Source organism: Nanorana parkeri, unplaced genomic scaffold, assembly GCF_000935625.1.
Source record: "Nanorana parkeri isolate BGI_ZX_2015 unplaced genomic scaffold, ASM93562v1 scaffold17, whole genome shotgun sequence".
NCBI lineage: Eukaryota > Metazoa > Chordata > Amphibia > Anura > Dicroglossidae > Nanorana > Nanorana parkeri.
Window position 1 is genome coordinate 3,954,155 of NW_017306285.1, and position 11,260 is coordinate 3,965,414.

Here is an 11,260-nt window from a genome sequence, read left to right on the forward strand (position 1 = left end):
AACGCAGACTATGGAAGCTGTCCGTGAATGTGACTTTAGAAGAAGGATTTGCTCTCATATGGTTACACATTACCCGCTTCCAACCGTTACCCATAAATGTGATTGGTAAAGCTAGCTAAGAAAATAAGTGACTCTGTCAATGGCTTTTATTTCCTTTATAAAGGCTCCTGAAGCTCCCACAGTGTCTAGAAAAAAAAGCGTTACTTGGTGCGGAGCTGAAGACAAAGTGCTGAATAAACCTTCCATAGACACAAGCTGGAAGAATGAGGATGGAGCAGATTTGTTTTCTGTAGGTAGCTACTAGGGCAGATCATACTGTTGAGATTAACTGCACCATCAGAGGTATTTAAATCTCCGGCTTTATTGATCTTTAAGCCATAAACATTACATGCCTTTCACATCTGAAGATAGGGAGTAAACACATAAATTACCATTCGCAGTGCATTAAAGAGCCCGGACATAATGCAGATAGCGCCGTAGAAAACAAATATACATCTATCGCACATACGGAACGCAGGTGACCTATGCCTGGAGAACATCTTTTAAAAGTATATTTTAGGCCCCGTTCACACTGAGCGGTTTATTGCGCGATTTCTGCAGCGAAATCGCGCATATTTCTGCGTGATATTGCTCTATGTAGCTTGTCCAATGCATTTCAATGGAGCTGTTCACATCTCACAGCTCAATGTCGCCGTCGCTCATCAAGCTTGTCGCTCGTACATGACCCTTTTTCCGTGGATGTCGCGCGATTCGGCTCCAATAGACTCTATGGTGTTGCGCATTACCGCGGATATAGCACTACTTTGTCGCGCGATATCGCGCTACAGAAGGCTCACTTTTGCACTGCAAAATGGAAGGAAAGAATGATGTCACCTCAAGATCGCTGTTGATTGCCCCTTTAAATGGATCACTACATCAATATCCACTGACAATTTCCTTAAGCCACATCATTGATGAGCGGGAACATGTGCGTGCCCATGCACGCTACCTGCAATGGTGCAATGCTGTGCCGTTCATTCTAAATGTCACCCCCAACGCACCAATCAATGCAGAGACACTATGCCTAACAAGCGTTGCTGTCAGAGGCCACCTGTAATTGCACATGCAGGGCGTCCTATTTTCCATACCATTGGAAAATGGGCGCATGAGCCACGGAACAGCCGCGAAAAAGCCTCCCAAATGGCGCACAGGAAGTGATGTGGTGCCCTAATGGATCACACTATTTAAACCAAGCCGGCCTGTTTCCAAATTGCTGGATTGTCTTTCAGCTCCCCAGTGTTTCTGTGTTCTTCTGCCTTGTATTGCCTGACTTCTGAGCCGGATTGATTGTGACCATGCTTGATTGCTGCCTGTCCTTGACCTTGGATCGTTTACTGGACTTTGCCTCTGCCTTATCCCTTTTGTACCTTGCCTGCCCGATTGGTGTGACCCCTGGCTTGCTTAACCCTGATTACGGATCCTGCTCTGCTCTTCACCCAGCACCTGGACTCCAGCTTGCACGGTGTAATAACCACTGGCTCATGTGCCACTTGCTGTCTACTCGTCCCCAACTCTAGAGTCCTTGAGACACGAGGTGCAAGGGAGTCCTCCTCACGCATTCAGTCTCCAACTAGGTACATGACGGTTGAAGTGCACCAAAAGGGGTGCAGGTTTGATTTCTGGACCGTTGAAGTGCATTGCCAGCACACTCATTGTGGATGGACTGTCCAATGCCGCGCACGTTGACGCATGGTGTTATCGCATATGTGTTACTGCAACGCACCCCAACAGTTAGGTGCGGATGTAGGCCAACACATATCTATAATGTTTTTATATTAAGGACACATAAACTCAATCACTAAAATCCGTCCCTGTTTCCAGACTGCGCCCCGGCATTGCCACCCTGTCACACAGGCTTCCATTTCATCACACATTACTCAGGAATTGTCCTCTGTTGTCACCATCAGACACCCCTGAGGAGAGCACACCATCTCTCTGGACCGGCATCCTGATAGTGACAACAGTGGACAATGCCTGTAGGCACAGGCGCTTGTAGTCTCAACCAAGAGCGCACGAGGACCTAGACGGGTTCATGTCTGAGAGCTCCACGTTCCTAGCCCGGATCTGGGCACTTCTGCTCCTCCCTTCTTATACCTGCTTCCTTAGCATGTGATACGTTGACAAGGTAAAAGCAGAACTGGGAGTCAGTTGTCACCCTATAACAGGAAGTGCCTGAACAAGGGCCTCCATGGTAGTATCACCAGGGATTTTGTTGGGGAAAACTGCAGCTTTTAAGAGATAGAAAATATTTTTGGGAAATTACATTAATAATGTTAAAGCTTATAGGGGACAATAATGATTGGGGTGTACATATACTAGTGACAGGAACAAGGGTGCAGATCCAAAGCTATGCACTTATTCCCGGTCAGAGATTCCGATGATGCTGAAGCCATTGGATTAGCATGACAGGCAGGAAGGAGAGGTCAACATACGTCCACTGTGCAGGATTGCGTTGACACAAGGTTGGTCAACTCCGGCCCCCCAGCTGGTGTGGAACTACAAGTCCCATGAGGCAGTGCAAGACTGTTACAGGCATGACTCCCAGAGGCATGTTGGGATTTATAGTTAAAGCACAGCTGGAGGGCCGGAGGTACCCCCCCCTGCCCTATATGTATGTAAATCCTAACCTTTTCTATTTTTAACATTTTGGGGATCAGCAGAGAAGGGTTAAACCCCTTGCCCATTTTTTTTTTTGCTGCATGCATTTCCCTGTCAACCCCCCACCCCAGGGCCGGAGGTGGCCACCCACCCCTGCTTTAACAGGCCTACTGACTCCAATGCTTCATCTAAAGACAGCCACTAGAGGGAGAACCTACAAATCCTTCTCTGCATTTCTAACACGAGGAAAAGCAAGACTCTGCAAATGTGCAAGTTACAGATTTTCTTTCCTGAGCGAATTTTGAGTGATTTAAATGTGTACCAAAAAAACAAAAAGGGACACTTTTCCTTTAAGTCTTCAGGAGAACGTAACCCTTTGAATAGGACTTGATTGTATTAACCGAGCGGAATTCAATTAATGGCCTAACCAGGCAAAACCAACACAGCACACTTTAGCCTGGAGTGACCAGATTATAACAAATCACCACAGAGGCTCTTTATCCATTATCGGTGACTGGACGACAAAGGCCTCGGCCTGGCACACAAATCAGACCAGGGCTCCGGCCGCACCCCAGCCATCAAAGAGTTAAGGTCCTGATGACACAACACCTCCTGTGTTTGCGCAAGGAGCAGCTTGGACGGCCGGCTTTACGAGCGATGCGAGAGAACAGAAAGGGTTAATAATGCATTTGGCTTTCCTTTTTTTTTGGGTTGGACAAAGAAGCGGTGAATGAGGAGTGGGAGAACGCATGGAGCAGATGTGCTGGAAGAATGAGAGCGAGGAAAGTGCGGAGCCTCGGCGGTGTGTGACACATGGGAGACGGAGCATAATGAAGCCACACAATAGCTGATGTCAGATTGTGAGTCACAGCTTCCACCAGCCAATGCCTAATAACCAATAATCCTTTATATTACATTTCCACCATCCCCTGCACACCAATTACAGCTGAAGTCAGACTGCTCAGCAGCTGCTTTAATGAGATAGATGGCATGGAGAGGCATCGCTGAAGTCATATCTGATATTTGATGTGCTCCTTCTCAATATTTATACTATGACGCGTTGAATCCAAATGTGCCAATTTATATTCACAGTAATATCCTCCAAAAGTGCAGATGTTTGTGCACGAAACTGAGCACAGTGCACTACAGAGGATAATACTGTGACTATAAGGGTTCGTTCACACGGGTGTGCACATACAGACGGCGTGTAAGCCCATGTAGAGAGCTGCTCCGGGAAGGACAGATGCAACGTATATGATGCAACCCGAGGAAGGATGCGGCTTCACGTTGATCCGAACCTGCACATCTGTGCCGATCCCGGTGCATGCACTTGGACACAGACACACATCTCTGAAAATCTGGGTGCATGCAGACAGTCTGCGTCCAAGTGCATGCACCCAGACCTGCACAGGTGTTCAGGGTTGGGTCAACGTGTAGCCGCATCCTCCCATAGCGATGTACAGTCGGCTGCACGCAATTATGTGCTGCATCTCTCCCTACCACGAGCAGGGTGCCATGGTGAGCTAGATGGCATAGAGAGGGATAACTGGAACAAAAAGTGATCACTGGCTTCGGGTTCGGATCAACGTGTAACCGCACCCTCCCATAGCGATAGCAGCTGCATGCAATTACGCGCTGCATCTCTCCCTCCTGGGAGCAGGGTGCTACGATGAGCTAGATGGCATCGAGAGGGATCACTGGCAGAGAAAGGGATCACTGGGTTCGGGTCAACGTGTAGCCGCATCCTCCCATAGCGATGAGCAGGCAGCTGCATGCAATTACGCGCTGCATCTCTCCGTCCCAGGAGCAGGGTGCTACGATGAGCTAGATGGCATCGACTGGGATCACTGGCACAGAAAGGGATCACTGGGTTCGGGTCAATGTGAAACAGCATCCTCCAATAGCGATGTACAGGCAGCTGCATGCAATTACACCATGACCCCGTCCCTCCTGGGAGCAGGTCTTTGCACGCTTGTGTGAATGAGCCCTCTTGGCACTTTTGAATTCCAGGCAGATATAAAAGACACAAATGAATGCAGCTCTGAATACATTTATTCATCATCCTACTCACCTAACTCCACAATCTGTGTCCCTCGCCAACGCAGCTTCCATGAGCAATGGGTGCCCGTGTCACCCAGGCAGTGATTAGGAAACCCACAGGAAAGCGATACGACGATCCTCCAGGATGTGGACAGCGCACGGAGAGAAAACATGAACAAACTAAAGGAAAAAAACTGTATTGCTGTTAAACAATATTAGCAAAACTAAGTATTCTGTTGTGAGGCTTAGCGTCAGTCATATGTATACTGGAAAGCACATTTTCAAGACAACAGGTCCTCTTTAACTGAAAGGTCTTGCTCCTTATAACATTAGAACTTTAACTTCTATCCTGATCGATGAACGTCGGCTGATAAAAACTTCGATTTGGACGGCTCCTGAAGCTCGCATTGTTTTGTGCGCCTCCAGTTAACATAAGGACGCAGTTGCGCACTGCAAGAGAATTTGGCGAGGATGCAAAGCAAAAACTTTGTGTCACAAAATTAGGAAAAGGCAGTTAACGTGCGACAAAGGAAAAGACTGTGAGGTGCACATCTATGCAAAGCAGGAACTCGCAAACTATTCTAGGAATCAGGAATGAAATCTAGGAAATAAATGCATTTTGTAAAAAGCCAGCATACTGCCTGTACCAAGCACCTGCTGAAATTGCTGCCTCTTACCTCAATAAAGTCACAATTCCTGATCTGCATACTTGCAATGAGATAGCAAATCAAAGTACTGAAGTGTTTTGGATCACCATTTTTGGAAGCCAGAATTTTCAGCAGGAGACTTCAGAAATGGCAGTACAGGTTTCATTCAACCTAATCTAACCGCGATGGTGGAAGGAACTAAAATTACCGGATCCATGTCTGTCCATGGGGCGATCCGAATGTAAATGGACTTGTTTCTGGTTACGTCAAGTTATCCCGATCCAGAACTCTGATCCCTCTGTTTATCCAGACCTGGTCGGAGTCAGGGGGTAACTTGATGTAAATGGGCGCCTGTTCCTTTAGATCCGGCTGGCCATAGGCTAACATGGGGCTTTTGATCAGGTCTGCCTGAAAAAGTGACAGGTGGATCAGATCACAAAGCCTGTGTGAACGCGCTCAAACTGTCCCTGAGGATAAAAACACAGCAGCAGAGGAGATAGGATATACAAAGTAGCTGTCTATTGTCCACTGAAACATTCCAAACAAGCAAAACAAGAGTAACAATGTAAGATTACATTCCCCAATGACCACCTGTATATTAACCCCCCTTCCTTCCCGCCCCCCCCCCCCCCTCCATCTGGCTAGGAGACATAACGTTTCTTCGTTATGTGTAGCTGTGAGGTGGGAAATGCCCTGCACGCAGCTTATTGGCCTGGGAGGTGGATTTCCGCAGTCTCCTCTCCCCCAGTGTTTAGTCGTCTTTAGGCAGGAGGAAGCATTTCCTCAGTCTCCTCTCCTCCCAGTGATCAGTTGGCTGCAGGCAGGAGGAAGCATTTCCTCAGTCTCCTTTCGCCCAGTGATCAGTCTGCTGCAGGCAGGAGGAAGCATGTCCTCAGTCTCCCCTCCCCCCAGTGATCAGTCGGCTGGAGGAAGCATTTCCTCAGTCTCCTCTCCCCCAGGGAACAGTCTGCTGTAGGCAGGAGGAAGCATTTCCTCAGTCTCCTTTCGCCCAGTGATCAGTCTGCTGTAGGCAGGAGGAAGCATTTCCTCAGTCTCCTTTCGCCCAGTGATCAGTCTGCTGTAGGCGAGGAAGCATTTCCTCAGTCTCCTCTCCCCCAGTGATCAGTCGGCTGCAGGCAGGTGGAACAAAGATGGTGCTGTCTTTCTGGAGGAGTGCTGTGATCTCTTTGAGAGGTAATAATACCAGGATGTGTTACGTGTACACAATGCTCGGCATGCATGCCCCTAAATCTTATATCTGATGGCAGCCAATGCTTTAGAAAGCTAAATGTCATCCAGTTCGGGTTCACATAGACTTTACCAAGAATTCTGGGAAGCAGAGACATTGTAATACAAGACACGGGTAATATTGTCTGCAATGTGACAGTGAGGAAATCTCTGCTGCGAATATAAAGCAATGCATTGTGTGAGTCACACACACCTCTATGGGATGGCTGCATCTGCTTAGTAAATATAGAATGACACACCTATCTTTTGCAGCAGTGGCCCTGGAATAATGAGGGCCACAGTGTGAAATAACTAATCGGCAGGAGATACAAAGCTGATAGGAATCAGGAGGAGTTTGCACAAGCTGTATCGGGAATTGTAGGTGATCCCTAAAAGATTGCATGAGAGGTCACAACCTGCCACAAACGGGCTGAAATGTCTTAAAGGACCAGCTCACCCAAAATTTGTATTTAAAGTGCCAGCACATCCTCTCCTGTTATGACATCAGCATTGTAATATACCATAGTAGAGTTGTTTTTGATAATACAATCAAAGCTTACTTGAAAAAATCCCTTTTATGTAGTGAGCGCCGCCTTCTGTCTGCCCATCACTTCCACCAACTTCCTGGATTACCAGCGTGCTGTGCGTCTCTTTCACTGCTGCTTCATGTGATGCAATCTCCATTTCTCAAGACTACATATCCCACCACTCTGACAGAGTCTGCCTTCTGCCTCAAGGCTGGGTTCACACCTAGGCGTACCGAACATGCGCGTTTGCCACGCGTTTTTACAGCGGTTCGCGGTTAAAAAAACGGCGCGTCAAACTCACATTTCCGAGGGCTATCTGGCTGTATTCTAATGGATACGCGCGGCAAATACGCCCCAAAGAAGCTCCTGTACTTCTTTGGGCGTAGGGCGTTTTGCAGCGCGTTCCTACATGCTGTAAAACGCCCAGGTGGGAACCATACCCATAGGCAATCATTGGTTTTCACATGTTGAGCGTTTTATAGCGCGTAGGAACGCGCTGTAAAACGCCCAGGTGTGAACCAGGCCTTAGGTTTCCCTGAGGCTAGGTTCACACCTGCGCGATCCGTGACCGCGTGGCAATCGTCCATGAAACTGTGGGGATTGCCGAGCGGTCACAGAGTCGCCCACCACAGCCAATTGCGCTGGCGGTGCCATTTTCTAATGGCACCCCAGATCGCGCAGTTTCCCGCTTCAAATCCGCCCGTGCAAAAAAGCTGTGTGTCGCAAAAAAGGGTACATGTACCTCTTTTCAGCGATTGCCACATGGATGTAACCCCATTGAAATCAATGAGGCCGCGCAGCAACCGCTGTGTGCACCCGAACACGATCGCGCGTCCTCGGGGGGCTCAGATCTGAACCCAACCTTAAGGCCTCGTTCACACCAGATACAGTGCTTTCCGGCCCGATTCTGCCCAGAAAGCACTGCATAGCATTGCGGCCGGCTCACTATGTTGTGGGGCAGGAGGGGGCGTGGCGGTCCATTGAAGTGAATGGCACCGTAGCAATGCCCCCTGACCGCAATGCGATCGGTTGCACAGGATCACAAGGCACATTATGCCTGCGGTCCGGTCCAAACTAAATACTGCAAGCACTATTTTGTTCGGACCAGGCTGCAGGCATAATGTGCCTTGCGATCCCGTGTGGCCAGAGGGCGTGGCTACGGTGCCATTCACTTCAATGGACCGACACGCTCCCTCCTGCCCCACAACATAGTGAGCAGAATCGGGCCCGGAACGCACTGTATCTGGTGTGAACGAGGACTAAAGGTATAACAACTGGGATGGGAGGGTGGGGGGCAAACACCCAAGTTACATCACACACTTTACAGGAAGTGACATCACAGCTTAGTTGCTTTGACATCACTTGCTGCGGGTATAAACTGACTGCAAAACCATCTATTTATAAGTCTGCAGCATAGGCTAAGAGGTGTCTATATCAGAGAGTCCAAGTCATGGATGAATCCCCATCATGCACTGTATCAGGCTATTGATATCCTGGCTGTCTCCTGAAGCTGCTAATAGCTCCTGATTAAAAACCAGTGTGATGTGTTTAATTAAATGTAGTGAATCCCACCATCTTCCGAAACAACGATTTTCACAGAATCCTAGGTGCAAAAAGTGCTGCTGTGGGAGCCTTCTGAAACGTTCAGTTTTGGTTCATTAGGGCTGGGTAGGCACCTGCACTGCAGTAGTTGGGAGACTACAACTCCCAGCCTGCTTGAGCGCTAGTACAGGATGAGGAAGTGAAGCAAATCTGAGGCGATTACATGACAGTGCTGCGCAACGCGTTGCAGCAATGCAGAAATCTCCGGTGTTGAGTAATGACCGGTGCTAAATTTGCATTTCTGTCTTCCCCTTTAAAAACTGCACTCCAAGCAAACAAACGCACAGTCCTGCTGGCTCCCGGATTCCATATTGTGTGTCTATTCCTGCCTTAAAGCACATCTAAACCGAAAAACTAAAATGTAATACGCTGCAGTCTACTACCGGTGTAATCAAAATGACCCCCCCCCCCCCCCTCCCCCATTGCAAATCAGGTTTATTGGCAAAATTTACAAACTTTCAGCTGCTTGCAATGAACAAATCAAACAAAAGCAATTAAAAGAGATGAACATGAGGAATGTTTCATGTGGTTTCCCCAAATTCAACATGTAGCCCTCATTCACACTGGTAACGGCCGGCCCGTACAGATCCGTGCTGCGTGTACGGCCGTATCAGGGCGCTCCCATGAAGGACAGGTGCTGCGTGTGATTAGTACGCAGCAGCCTGTCTTTCTCTATGGGACCACACGGCCGCACGCCGCCCTACGCTCACCCGCCCTGCACGTCAGTACTAGGGTTGCCACCTGTCCCGGATTCACCTGGACAGTCCGGGTTTTGAGTCCTGTATGTGCTGTGTCTGGGTTTCAGCTGGCCTGCAACCCAGAAACAGCACATACAGGACTCAAAACCCGGACTGTCCAGGTGAATCCGGGACAGGTGGCAACCCTAGTCCGTACGGGTGCGGGTATCCGTACTCGCACGCTGACAGGATGGTTCCTGTCTGCGTCCGTGCAGGAACACCCGCACCTGTACGGACGGGCCGTGCACCCCCATAGAGAAGGGCAGGCCACTGCGTACTAATCACACGCAGCACCCGTCCTTTCCAGGAGCTGCCCGTTACGGCCGTGCACGCGGCAAGGATCTGTACGGGTCTTCCATTTTGTAACCGACGCTGGTCAAGCTAGGTGGGCCAACAGGCCTTCTTGTAATACCTAGAGTGAATTCAAGCCGATTTCTGCTGAATCGACCGAAATTCGAGACTCGTACGTCCAGCCACATGAACTTTCCAGCATGCTTTGTTTATTCATTCGCTTATTTTCATTTTGGTTTCCTTAAATGTTACCTGACATTTGTGAACAGTGGATAATAAAGCCGATGATCTTTAAAAGAGAACTATGAGGTGAGTGATTTCCACTCACCTCATAGTTCTAGCCGACCTGTGACAGTCTCATTGCGTCCTCCCGTTACCCTAAGGAGAACTATGGGGAAAAACACTGACCCCATAGTTCTCCTTAGGGTAACGGGAGGACGCTAGTTTGTTGCCTCCCGTTACCCTTAGGAGAACTATGGGGTCAGTGTTTTTCCCCATAGTTCTACTTAGGGTAACGCGAGGACACAAACTAGCGTCCTCCAGTCACCCTAGGCTCAGTATATAGGGAGCTGTAGCTCGCGGTATACTGAGCTTAGGGTAACGGGAGGACGCTAGTTTGTTGCCTCCCGTTACCCTTAGGAGAACTATGGGGTCAGTGTTTTTCCCCATAGTTCTACTTAGGGTAACGCGAGGACACAAACTAGCGTCCTCCAGTCACCCTAGGCTCAGTATATAGGGAGCTGTAGCTCGCGGTATACTGAGCTTAGGGTAACGGGAGGACGCTAGTTTGTTGCCTCCCGTTACCCTTAGGAGAACTATGGGGTCAGTGTTTTTCCCCATAGTTCTACTTAGGGTAACGCGAGGACACAAACTAGCGTCCTCCAGTCACCCTAGGCTCAGTATATAGGGAGCTGTAGCTCGCGGTATACTGAGCTTAGGGTAACGGGAGGACGCTAGTTTGTTGCCTCCCGTTACCCTTAGGAGAACTATGGGGTCAGTGTTTTTCCCCATAGTTCTACTTAGGGTAACGCGAGGACACAAACTAGCGTCCTCCAGTCACCCTAGGCTCAGTATATAGGGAGCTGTAGCTCGCGGTATACTGAGCTTAGGGTAACGGGAGGACGCTAGTTTGTTGCCTCCCGTTACCCTTAGGAGAACTATGGGGAAAAACACTGACCCCATAGTTCTCCTTTAAACGAAGTGCATAATAGACTAACAGAAAAGCTTTCTCTCTAGGATCATAAAATCAGATACGGAGAGTCGTATCGCTGACAGGGTGCGGTATGCGATGTGGAATATAAATATTGGCACATGAAAGTTTCACTTTCTGAATGAAGTAAGACACATATGACCAGATACACAACAAAGGCCCCTGCTGCTGATTATGTGACATGTAACTCGTGATGTTTTGTCAGTGTGATATTGTATTTTCAACATGGAGATGGTAAGTGATAGCGTACAGATCCCGGTGTGCACCTGCCCCGTCACCATGGTTTCTCTATGTCAGATTCAGACTGAGAATAGGATTCTGTATATGTCAGGGTTGGACAAA